The 12,456-nt window shown below is 45.4% G+C and overlaps 1 long non-coding RNA gene across 1 annotated transcript in view; it reads right to left on the bottom strand.

The window, feature by feature from the left end:
- The window catches only part of LOC122439270, a 9,197-nt gene extending 215 nt beyond the window's left edge, over positions 1-8,982 (bottom strand). The window contains exons 1-2 of the long non-coding RNA XR_006268830.1: positions 8,910-8,982; positions 7,299-7,303 (exon numbers count right to left, since the gene is read on the bottom strand). This is a non-coding gene — a long non-coding RNA (uncharacterized LOC122439270). The remainder of the gene's footprint in view (positions 1-7,298; positions 7,304-8,909) is intronic.
- Positions 8,983-12,456: the final 3,474 nt, after the last annotated feature.

Below are 12,456 nucleotides of genomic sequence, written 5' to 3'. Positions count from 1 at the left end.
CCTTCTCTTCCTGCCTTCAATCTTCTGCAACATCAGGGTCTTTTCCCTTTTGGTAACCATATATTTGTTTTCTATATCTGTAAAGTTTTTAAATAACAACATCAATATTATTATTGACCTGTAATTACTAAATATCGTTTAAGATTTTTCTGTTTTTAGGATATAGCCTATTGGGAAAGTGTAGGATTACTGCCTACAGATAGTGTGTTTTAAATTCACTTGAAATTGTTATTTTCTCTGTGGTTGAGCCACTCATTTGATACACAATGTCATAGGCTAGGTCCCATAGAAAACATAGCCTGAATCAAAAGCTTACATGTTTATACTTTACTGGGGAGCACAAATCCAAGGTATCGGGCATGACAGAACAAGACAGGGAGGCAAGGAACAGGGAGAGATACAGGAGGAAGGCTACTGTTTGGTAGGAACTACATTGCTCCGTCCCGTGGGTCTGTCTCCGAGAGACCATCTGAATGCTTGCATCCTAAGACAGCTCAACACGGAGCAGGAAATGAAGTTTCCATTTGGCGGGTCTCAGCTCTCAGAGGCCAGGGTTCTGCCCATGAACTCTCCCGCACCTCTGTGTAGTACACGTGTGGACATCGTACTGATCCAGTGTCTTGTGCTCCAGTAGCAATAGGCAAGCGTGGGCTGGGAGGCACACCCACGAGGCGAAGCACGGTTGTCTGACACAGTGCACCCTTGGACCCTCAGTGTTGTTCATTCCCTCTCGTTACACCTGGTCTCAATCTGACAATATGGGGTCTCCTCTACTGTGGGAACAAAAGGACTTCACTCCTTCTGAAAGGCAGGGTACAAGTCCAGTCATTCATAAAAATCCCTGAGATGGTTGGATAGCATCTCCGACTCAATGGACATGAGTTTGAGCAGGCTCCGGAAGATGGTGAAGGGCAGGGAAGTCTGGCATGCTGCAGTCCATGGGGTCGCAAAGTGTCGGACACAACTAAGCAACTGAACCACAACAAGTCACAATCTCTCTTAAGATTTAAGAAATATGAGTTAGCGAGACAAGCTACAGTTCTCTGCAGCTGAGGCTGGTTCTGAAGCTCTAAGTGAACATTACATCATCTCCCTCCTGCCATTCAGTCTAGATTTTGTCACTCTCGGCTAATACTTCATCGGCCTGATTGCTTTCCTGAGGAGATAGCCAGACTTTGATTTCTGTGGGGTCAGGTTATAGTTGTTGCAATTGCTTCTTTTCTGTTACCATTGGGTACAGAAGCGGACAGAGATGTCCCAGTGAATCCCCTGGGCTCCAACCCCACTTTTCCCAACTCTGCTGTGTGTAACAGCAACCCTGGTCGCTCGTTGTTATGGGGGCGTGGGGGTTGCCCTGGTAGTATGTTAACACTTCCATCTCCATGTTCATTGGCATTTTGAGCCCAAAGGATCCAGATGGTAATCTGAGCATTAGTTCAGTGGAACCTACACTATATCTTTGGGAAGCCCCTCTCCTCCCCCGAGCCAGAGTCTAAGATTGTAGCAACAATTTCAATGCATCTGAGTTACTGAAACCATCTGTAAATAGGTCTCCTCCTTTCCCTCCCTTTCCCACTCTGCCAACTGAGGTGTTGTTTGAACTTGCTGACAGTTCGCAAATCATGTGATTTTTAACGAACATGGGGTTTTAAAAGAGCAATACATTTGCTATTTCTGCCTTAAAAAAGTATATCTGCCTTAAAAGTCACTGTTATTAGCATCCTTTCCTCGACCGGGCAAAACTTAGGTGGTCCTCCTTTTCTTCTCTATTTGAGATGCTGTGATTAAAGACTTTTCCTCTACATCCCACAGGCAGTAGCTTTATTTCCTGATTTAGTTCCCAAGGCTATATTCCCATAAGTCCATCTACATTCATGAGGTCTTCACTCTAAGGACCTAGCCCGGGCTCAATATTTATAGACCTTGGACTCTAAGCCCAGTGCAGCCCTCAGTACTGGGCACTCAGTGGTGGCCCAAGCCAACTTGGCCTCTCTCTTCCTCCTGGAGCACAGAGCTGGGAGATAAACGGATAAACAACACAATAGCATCTGGTTACCAGTGATTTGAAGAAAACATACATTTTAGGTTTTATCTGAGGTTGTTATACCCATGTCCTGAGATCTGAACATCAAAAGGGACCTGTCGTGTGAGGACTCAAGTGTTCCAGGCAGAGGGTACTAAAGATGCAAAGTCCCTGAGGTATGAGTAAGAATAATGAGGTAGAGGTTTGAGAGTAATGAGTTCACAACAACGAGGCCAGAAAAGTGTAGGGTAGGCTTCCTTGTCGGTCACAGAAAGGAGCTTGGATTCTGTTCCAAGACAATGGGAAGCTAACAGAGGGTTTGGAGTTGGGGAGTGATAGGATCTGACTTACTTTTCGAAAAGCTTCTCTGGCAGCTGTGATGTGAGGGGCAAGAGTAAAATCCAGGAGACCAGTTAGGAGGAAACTGCAGCATTCCAGGGAAGAGATGAGATTGGGAGCTAAGAGGTCCTTTGTAACAAACAGGGCTTCCCTGGGACTCAGACAGTAAGAAATCCACCTGCAATGCAGGAGACCCAGGTTTGATCACCGGGTCATGAAAGTCCCCTGGAGAAGGGAATGGTTGTCCTGTCCTGTATTCTTGTCTGGAGAATTTCATGGACAGAGGAGCCTGGCAGGCTACAGTCCATGGAGTCGCAGAGTCAGACCTGACTTAGTGACTCACACACACACACACGTGAAAGATACGGTCTATTACCGACTGTATAACTTTAGGGCTCTGTCATTTCCCAACTGATACTGCAGTTGACTTCCTGTTATTCTAGGAGATTCCTGAGGCTAGGCCACCCCCAGAGCTGAGTAAGTGTAAGACAGTAACACATGTTGAGTCAATCTATAGCAAAATCTAACTTCTGCAAAGGGCTTTAGCAATAATAAAGCCTTTTCTCTCTTTTTTTAAAATATTTTATTGAAGTACAGTTGATTTGCAACATTGTATTAGTTTCTGGTATATAGCAAGTGATTCAGATATGTATGTGTGCATGTGCATGCCTGTATGCTAAGTCACTTCAGTCATGTCCTACTCTTTTCGACCCTATGGACTTAGCCCGCCAGACTCCTTTGTTCATGGGATTCCCCAAGGAAGAATACTGGAGTTTGGGGTTTCCCAGGTGGTCCAGTGGTTAAGACTCCATGCTTCCACTTCAGGGGGCACGGATTCAATCCCTGGTCTGGGAACTAAGATCCCACATGCTGCATGGTGTGGCCAAAAAGTTAAAAAGTAACAAATAAATAAATAACTTTTTAAAAGGAATACTGGATAGGGTTGTCATACTCTCCTCCAGGAGATCTTCCTGACCCAGGGATCAAACCCATGTCTCTTACATCTCCTGCATTGGTAGGTAGGTTCTTTACCACTAGCACCACCTGGGAAGCCCATATATGTGTGTGTGTGTGTGTGTGTGTGTGTGTGTGTGTGTCTGTGTGTGTGTGTGTGTCTGTGTGTGTGTGTCTGTGTGTATATATAGATATAGTCTTTTTCATATTCTTTTCCACTATGATTTATCACAGGATATTGAATAGTTCCCTGTGCTATACAGTAGGACCTTGTTTATCCATTCTCTATGTAATACTTCACAGCTGCTAATCCCCAACAACTCCAATCCACTGCTCCCCAACCCTCCTCCCCCTTGACAGCCACAGATCTGTTCTCTGTGTCTGTGAGTCTGTTTCTGTTTCATAGATACGTTTATTTATGTCGTAGCTTACATTTCCCATATAAGTGATATCAGGCGGTATTTGTCTTTCTTTTTCTGACTTACTTCACTTAGCTTGAGAATCACTAGGTCCATCCATGTTGCTACAAATGGCATTATTTCATCTTTTCCTATAGCTGAGTCATATTCCACTGGGTATATATCTCACATCTTCCTTATCCATTCATCTGTGGATGGACATTTAATTTTTCCCATATCCTGGCTATTCTGAATAGTGCCAGATAATACACTGTTTCACTCTATCCTCTCCCAAATCTGAAAGGTGGCTATAATAAGGTCATGAATTTTACATGTCCTCTATGATTTAATCATTGCCACAAACTGTGAGGTGGGAATTATTCATTTACAGCTAAGAGATGAGCAAACTGAGACAGAGATATTCACTTGCCAAAGCCACACAATTAATAGTGCAATACTCAGTAAGAAAAGGCAGAGGAACCAGAGATCAAATTGTCAACATTCTTTGGCTTGTGGGGAAAGCAAAGTAATTCCAGAAAAACATCTACTTCTGCTTCATTGACTATGCTGAAGCCTTTGATTGTGTGGATCGCAATTAACTGTGGATAATTTTTAAAAGACACGGGTATACCAGACCACCTTACCTATCTCCTGAGAAACCTGTATATGAGTCAAGAGGCAACAGTTAGAACTGGACATAGAACAAATAACTAGCTCAAAATTGGGAAAAGAGTATGTCAAGGCTATATATTGTCACCCTGCTTATTTCACTTCTATGCAGAGTACATTATGCAAAATACTGGACTGGATGAATCATAAACTGGAATCAAGATTTCCAGGAGAAATATCAACAACCTCAGATATGCAGATGATACCACTCTAATGGCAGAAAGTGAAGCATAACTAAAGAGCCTCTTGATAAGGGTGAAAGAGAAGCATGAAAAGGCTGGCTTCAAACTCAACATTAAAAAACTAAGATCATGGTATCTGGTCCTATCACTTCATGGCAAATAGAAGGGAAAAAATGGAATCAGTGCAAATTTTACTTTCTTGGGCTCCAAAATCTGTGTGAATAGTGACTGCAGTCATGAAATTAAAAGACATTTCCTCCTTGGAAGGAAACCTAGTGTGTGCATGCTAAGTCACTTCAGTCGTGTCCAAGTCTTTGACCTTATGGACTGTAGCTGGCTAGGCTCCACTGTCCATGGGATTCTCCAGTAAAGAATACTGGAATGGGTTACCATGCCCTCCTCCAGGGGAACTTACTGATCCAGGGATCAAACCCACATCTTCTGCATTTCAAGTGGATTCTTTACTATTGAGCCACCAAGGAAAGTGGAAGTGAAAGTTGCTCAGTTGTGTCAGACTCTTTGAAACCCCATGGACTATACAGTCATGGCATTCTCCAGGCAAGAACACTGGAGTGGGTAGCCTTTCCTGTATCTAGGGGATCTTCCCAACCCAGGGATCGAACCCAGGTCTCCCACATTGTAGGCGGATTCTTAACCAGCTGAGCCACAAGGGAAACCCAAGAATACTGCAGAGGGTAGTCACTTATCCCTTCTCCAGCAGATCTTCCTGACCCAGGAATCCAACCACAGTCTCCTGCATTGCAGGCAGATTTTTTACAAACTGGATTCTTTACCAATAAGGGAAACCTGGACAGTGTGTTAAAAAGCAGAGACATTACTTTGCCAACAAAGGTCCGTGTAGTCAAAGCTATGGTTTTGCCAGTTGTCATGTATGGGATGTGAGAGTTGGACCATAAAGAAGGCTGAGCATCAAAGAATCAATGCTTGTGAATTATGGTGCTGGAGAGGACTCTTGAGAGTCTCTTGGACTGCAAGGCGATCAAACCAGTCAATCCTAAAGGAAATCGACCCTGAACATTCACTGGAAGGACTGATGCTGAAGCTAAAGCTCCAAAACTTTGGCCACCTGATGCAAAGAGCCAACTCATTGGAACAGACCCTGATGCTAGGAAAAATAGAAAGCAAAAAGGAGAAAGGGATGGCAGAGGATGAGATGATTAGATAGCATCACCTACTCAATGGACATGAATTTGAGAAACTCTGGGAGAGACTGGAGAACAGAGGAGCCTGGCATGCTACGGTCCATGGGGTCGAAAAAAGCTGGACATGATTTAGCTACTGAACAGTAACAATTTATGTCTTCCTGCAGAACAGGAGATGTACTTCCTGACTTACATAAGGCAAAACTTTGTTTCCAAGCTTAGTTTATTTTCATTACTCCAAACACCCTTAGCCTAAGCCTGAGAATCTAAAATACACTGTTGGGTAAAGGTATTACTTCTCTCACTTCTCCTACTTTTTGAATGAATCTAGTTGAGTCATCTTAATTCCTGCTGGTGCCACTTAACCTATAATGAATAATTTGATGGACAGAAAGTCAACAAACGAAAACTGCTGCTGACATCTCAACGGTCTGCTTTACTCAGCAATCAAATGGTAAGGAGTTAACAAATCCTTATTACTAGAATTAGAGGAACAATTATTCATTAGATTCTCTTAGCTCTCAGTGACAAATCCCATTGTGTTATAGGCATAAAACTGGGACTCAAAAATCTCTCTCTGTCTCTCTCTCACACACACACACCAGTCCAGAGACTGATGAAAATTAAATTAAATTTTCATTAAACTATGTATTCCTTGAAGAACAGTGGCTGTGTCTTGTTTACCATTCTAGCATCTGGTCCAGAGCCTGGCTCAGAACAAGCACTCAATCAACATTTGCTGAATAAATTAGCAAACTCTGTAGATGCATATAATTTTTCAAATTTTATTGAAATATAGTTGATTTACAATGTTATGTCAATTTCTGCTGTATAGCGAAGTGATTCAGTTACACAAACACACATACATAAATATTCTTTCAAATTCTTTTTTTCTTTTCATCTTCTTTTCCATTATGCTTTATCACAGGATACTGAATATAGTTCCCTGTGCTATACAGTAGGGCCTTGCTGTTTATCCACGCTATATATAACACTTTGCATCTTTTAACCCCGTTACCAATCTTTCCGTCCCTCACCCACCTTCCCCTTGGCAAGCACAAGTCTGTTCTCTATGGCTGTGAGTCTGTTTCTCTTTCGTAGATACATTCATTAGGTACATGGTAAAGTGATTCAGTTATTTGTGTATATATATATATATATATATACACCCACATATATATATATATATATATACACCCACACATTCTTTTTCAGATTCTTTTCCATTATTATCATAAGATATTGAATACAGTTCTCTGTGCTATACAGTAGGCCCTTGTTGCTTATCTATTTCACATATGTACCTGTTTTTAAAACCTATTTTTCTTTTTTTAAAACTTACTTGGTTTTGGCTGTACTGGGTCTTTGTTGCTGCCTCCTAATTGAGGCGTATGGAATCTCCCCAGAGCAGGGATTGAACCCGTGTTGAACCCTGAACTGCAAGGCAGATTCTCAACCACTGGACCACCAGGAAAGTCCTAGTATGTACCTTCTAACCCCAAATTCCTAATTTATCCCTCCACTGGCTTTACATGGAAGCCAAAAAGTACAGCCAAGTAGCAGAAACTACCTTTCCTCATGGGATGGACTCTCCAGTTTGTCATATCATATTCCTATGGTAGAGTTTTTTTTTTCTAAGTAAAATATTCTTATGACCACATATTCATTCAAAGAAAAGGGAAATGTAGATTAAGAGGGCGTATGAAAAGCAAAACATTGAATGGTGTTTAATACAACTGCAAAATGTGTGTGTGGATGTTATAGCCATGCTTTCCGGGAATATTTTCATTGCATATATTCGACTTTAATTATGGCAGAAGTCCCTCCTTAGGCTGCTGTGAGTCCTATTTTGAATTACTGAATCTGTTCTTCGTTAATGGTTTCACACCCTCTTGAACTCTCTCTTCAAAGTTCTTTTCAACTTTCCCTTATGGTACTTGTTGACTATCGGTCTCGTGCTGGTATTTAGCCTTAAAGGCTTTAGTATTGTCTAAGAGGGCCTGTTTAGTGAAATTAGTTAAGGCCTCTACCTTAACCATGATATCCGTTGTCCCTACAGAGGGTACAAACAAGGCAGCAAGATAGTCATACCACTGGAATATGGATCGTGTCCATCTTGCATGCAGATAAGGGAGGTTTACTGGAGGCTGGTGTAGGCTAGGCTTAATACTGCCATGGGCGAAAGCAAATCCTAATGTGCAACGCCCCACCCAGCCAACTGGTAACCATGGCCATAAATTAAGCCCACAGAGCCACCGGGTCCCACTGGGGGCTACCCAGCGGATTCCAGGATTATATTTCCAGTTGGAACCGGGCCACTGAGCAGACTGATTGGGGTGATAGGTAACTTCCAAGATTTGTATGGTCTCCAAATCCAACTTTCTGTTCTTTTTGTTCCCAGCAAATAGTAGCAGGGGCAATCAACTGTCCTTTCTCAGGAGTCATCCAGAAATATTCATCCCAGACCTGGTAGTACTGCTCAAGGTACTGGGAGGCCTTGTCCCCCTTTTGTAAGGGAGCCCTTTTCCTCTTTAATTTTCATATATGAGGTATAAGCCTTTGTTATCTCCATAAGGCTGGTGTTCATGTTAAATGTAACCCTATGTCCCTGGCCCATTGATGGCTTCTTCTTACACCAGGAGAGCAAAGAAAGGTTATGGTTGGTGACAGAGAGGGACGGAGTGGCGATACCCACTAGGGGAGTCTGTCCATTACTGACAGGGGCATAGCCCCACATACCCAAGTTCAGAATTGCATTGGTGAGGCCGAGCAGCAGGAGTCGTTTACCCAGCTCCATCCTGTAGAGGGCTCCTCCGGGACCTCGTTTTCTTCTTCCTCCTCAGAATGATCTTGGTTTCCCATGGGTCGGTGGGGTCCTTCTGGGTGGTCCACTCAGCGCCCTCCGGGTCAGCGTGGTATGCCTTCTTCGCTCTGGTGTGATGGATCAAGGGACAATACCTGCAACTTTAACTGCAGTAGGGGTAGTTAGAATAACATAAAGGCCCTTTCACCAAAGGGCTAGCAAATCATGTTTCTAATCTTTGACCCATACTTGGTCACCAAATGTAAACTCGTGAATCTGTTCCCCAAGGGGGAACGGCACCCTTTCTTGTACAAACTTAGTTACCCGATTTATTACCTTACCCAATTCCATCTGCTGTGAAATCCTATCCCTCCTTACCTGAGGCAAATTTGTTGACACCTGTTTTATTATGGGAGGAGGCCTCCCATACACAATTTCATATGGAGAATAGCCTTGGGACTGTGGGGTCATCCTGAGTCTGAGCAGAGCCATCGGAAGCAAGTCCACTCAGGAGCAGTCAGTCTCTCTGATCCACTTGGAGAGTCTCTTTAAGTGTCCAGTTGGTTCATTCCACCATCTCAGAACTCTGGGCGTATATGCAGTGTGCAGTTTCCATTTGATGTTTAAAGTTTTGCTTATGTGTTGTACTAAATCAGCTACAAAAGCCGGGCCATTGCCTGATCCAATGCTGGTAGGAAATCCAAATCTGGGAACCATTTCCCTAAGCAGGCACCAGGCTACTTCTGAATACCTGGAAGTTTTTGTCTGAATACCCAAGAGGCAGCATTAACCTGTGAGCAGGCAGCATGGCCTAGGTGGGTCGCTCCACTTGGCAGTTCCCACCATCTCAGTCTTGATGGCCCCTTCTGCTTTGGCTAACCTGAGAGCGGTTGTCCCTGTTTTATCAGGCGAGTGCCATCAGAATATAGGACCCAATTAGGGTCTGGAACCTTGAGCCCTTCTTTAAAACAAACCCCAGATACCTTACCTCCTCTTTGTAGATCTGTGCCTTCTTCTTTGACACCCGGTAACCTGTTTCCATCAACAGCTGGAGCAGTGCATTTGTCCCTTTCCAGCATTTTTCCTTGGTCTCAGGCAGCCAGCAGCAGGTCATCCCCATATTGTAGGAGCTGACATCCATACTCTTCCGGATGGAATGAGTCCAGATCAGAAGCCAAGGCTTCCCCAAAGATGGCTGTGGAGTTAGCCTTTGTTATCTGGTGCTCCCGAATGGATCTTCCCATTCAAAGGCAATGATGGGCTGTGACGCTGGGGCGAGGCATATGCAGAAGAAGGCATCCTTGAGATCTAGGCAAGTGTAAACTTTAGTCCTCGGCCGGAGGAGGCTAAGCAAGGTATAGGGGTTTGGAACAGTGGGGTGTAAAGTCACAGTAGCCTGGTTGACTAGCCTGAGATCTTGTACAGGCCTATAGTCCTGTCCTCCCTCCCTTTTGACTGGCAGGATTGGCGTATTCCAAGCCGACTGGCACTCTACTAGAATGCCTGCTTGTTTCAATCTATTGATGTGGGGCAATATGCCGGTTCAGGCCTCCATCCATAGCGGGTACTGGCGCCCTCTAACCGGGATGGTGCCTGGTTTGAGTTCCATTATCACCGGGGCATGATGTTCAGCCAGCCTGGGGGGAGGGGGGTTGTCTTCCACCCAGATATCAGGGAACAATTGAGTTAGCTCTCTCATGCTCTTCCGGCCCACCCGCTTCTGCCTTCAGAGGCTCATGCAACCTCCACTCATCTTGGGTTGGCACTGAGAGAGGGCAAATAAGTCATAGAGTTCGTCCAGAAGGTGGGCCTCTCCTCAGGGGAGAAAGTCACTTGTGCTCCTGGTTTCGAGAGCAAGTCTCTTCCCAACAGGGGTACTGGGCACTCAGGAATGTAGAGGAATTCATGAATCACTTGGTGCCCCCCCCGCCCCCATCTGACATTTTCTGGGCTGGCAAACCGATTTAATCATCTCTTCTCCCGATACCCCAGTTACAGCGGTAGTCTTTTTGGACAGTGGTGCTACAGGTTTTGTTACTACCGACAGTTCTGCTCCTGTATCCACCATGAAGTCAATGGTTTGGTCCCCCACTTTTAAGGTTACCATGGGCTCTCAGGGACCTGATATCTCTGAGCCCTGGCAGCCCTAGTTAATTTCCAAGTCAGCAAGCCCCACAACTGCGGGAGCTTCCTCTTCCTTCCTTGCCTTAGGGCATTCATCCTTCCAGTGGCCAAAACCTTGGCACCGGGCACACTGGTTTGGCTGTAACAGGCCCAGGGCCTCCCTTGGGACCGGTTGAAGGACTGTCCTGTCCCTGGGGCAGATGAGGTTTTCCGGAGGGCCCTAGATAGACATTCCCAGAGCAGCAGCTTGCACTGTAAGTCTCTTGTCTGTTCTCTTTCGTTCCCTCGGGCTCTCTGGCAGAGCGCGGTCTCTGCTTAATTCCAACGTCTCCCTCCCCTTCTTGTACTCACCGGGAGAGGCGGGTATAGCTTGGGCGGTTCGGTTGGAGCTGGATCCTGGAAGTGTTAGCCAGAGGCTTCTGTCACCGGGATCGGAGCCTGCCCAAACGGCGGCTACGAACTCCGGGAAAGCTGGGGAGGAGCAGTGGCTGTTGCAGAAACTTCACCTGGCCCTGGATCGGGCATTAAGGCGGCCTCCGGTCCTGGTGGAGCACTGGGAGGCAGGCGTGTCATTATCCAGCATCGGGGAGGGGTCAGGTCATCCCCATAGAAATCCTGTAGAATTTCCTTTTTATCATCAGTCAATTTTTGTGCCATTAATATTTTTCCCTTTCCCTTCTAGATACAGAACCTTGTCCAAGTAGGAGGCTCTCAAGCTAACCCTAGCCATGAGTCAATAGATGGATATTGATCCAGGTGTCCTGGCTCTCCTGTGACTACTGTATAGATTGCTTCCACTATTTTTAAGTTCACGGTGTTCTCTGGTGGCCATCCTGCTCCCATAGGGGTCCATTCGACCTCACAGAGTATGTGGAGGCAGTTAGGCTTCATCTTCACCCCATAGTCTCCTCCTAATCCCTTCTTTAAATTTTTAATTATGCACTCCAATACAGTTGCCTTAGATTCACTTCCCCCCATCTTGCTTACCTTCTCAGACCTTCTTCTACTTCTCCTTTTCGTTCTGTCTATGAAGTTCTCAGTACTCTATGTACTTCTGATATTTCCACTCAGTGACACTTAAATTGCCATTCTGCCTCCTTCCTAATTGGGGTGAGAAGAGCCTTACCTGCCAGATCCCAGAAGGAGAAGGGGGATCGGCGTGTCTTCACCTGCCAGTCAGCACAGCTGAACCAGAACATCACATGGTCCAAGACTGTTTCTCCCTTAAAATCCGTTCTGCCTTGGTGGGCTTGAAAACACAGATGGGTTAAATACCCCATGTCCCAGGCCATCCCCGGAAAAGCCAATTCATACTCACTTCTGTATCCCCCTCCTTCTAGCCTAACAATTCTGAGGGGGTCAAGAATTTCACAGCAGACAGGACACCTCCTGGGGCAGGGCAGAATACGAGCATACAAGGACCAGTTTCCTATCCTAAAACTCCCCTGGCGATCGCTTGGTAATAATTTTCCCCGAGACGGCATGGACACACCTCCTAAATGACCTTCACAAATTTCCTTCCTAAACCCTAGCACGCTCTTCGACCTGTGTACCAAGCAATTGCCGCCTGCCTATTCCAGGCTCCTGTGGGTTCCCGCTCCTTCTAGTCCCTCCTAGGGGGTGATTAGGCCCCCTCTTCCACCCTGCTGGGTGGGTTCCTCCTCACCTGAGCGCTCAGTTCCCCTGCTGCCGTCCACTACCTGCTGACGTGAAAGGTCCGGGCGTTGAGAAGCAGAATCCTTCCAGAGGGGCAAGGTACCTTCCCCCCTCTAGGAGATTCAAGCTACAAAGCCTCGGGGTG

The sequence above is a fragment of the Cervus canadensis genome, chromosome 4, assembly GCF_019320065.1.
Source record: "Cervus canadensis isolate Bull #8, Minnesota chromosome 4, ASM1932006v1, whole genome shotgun sequence".
Lineage (NCBI taxonomy): Eukaryota > Metazoa > Chordata > Mammalia > Artiodactyla > Cervidae > Cervus > Cervus canadensis.
Note: the sequence above shows the minus strand (reverse complement) of the source record. Positions and strands in the feature narration are given on the sequence as shown.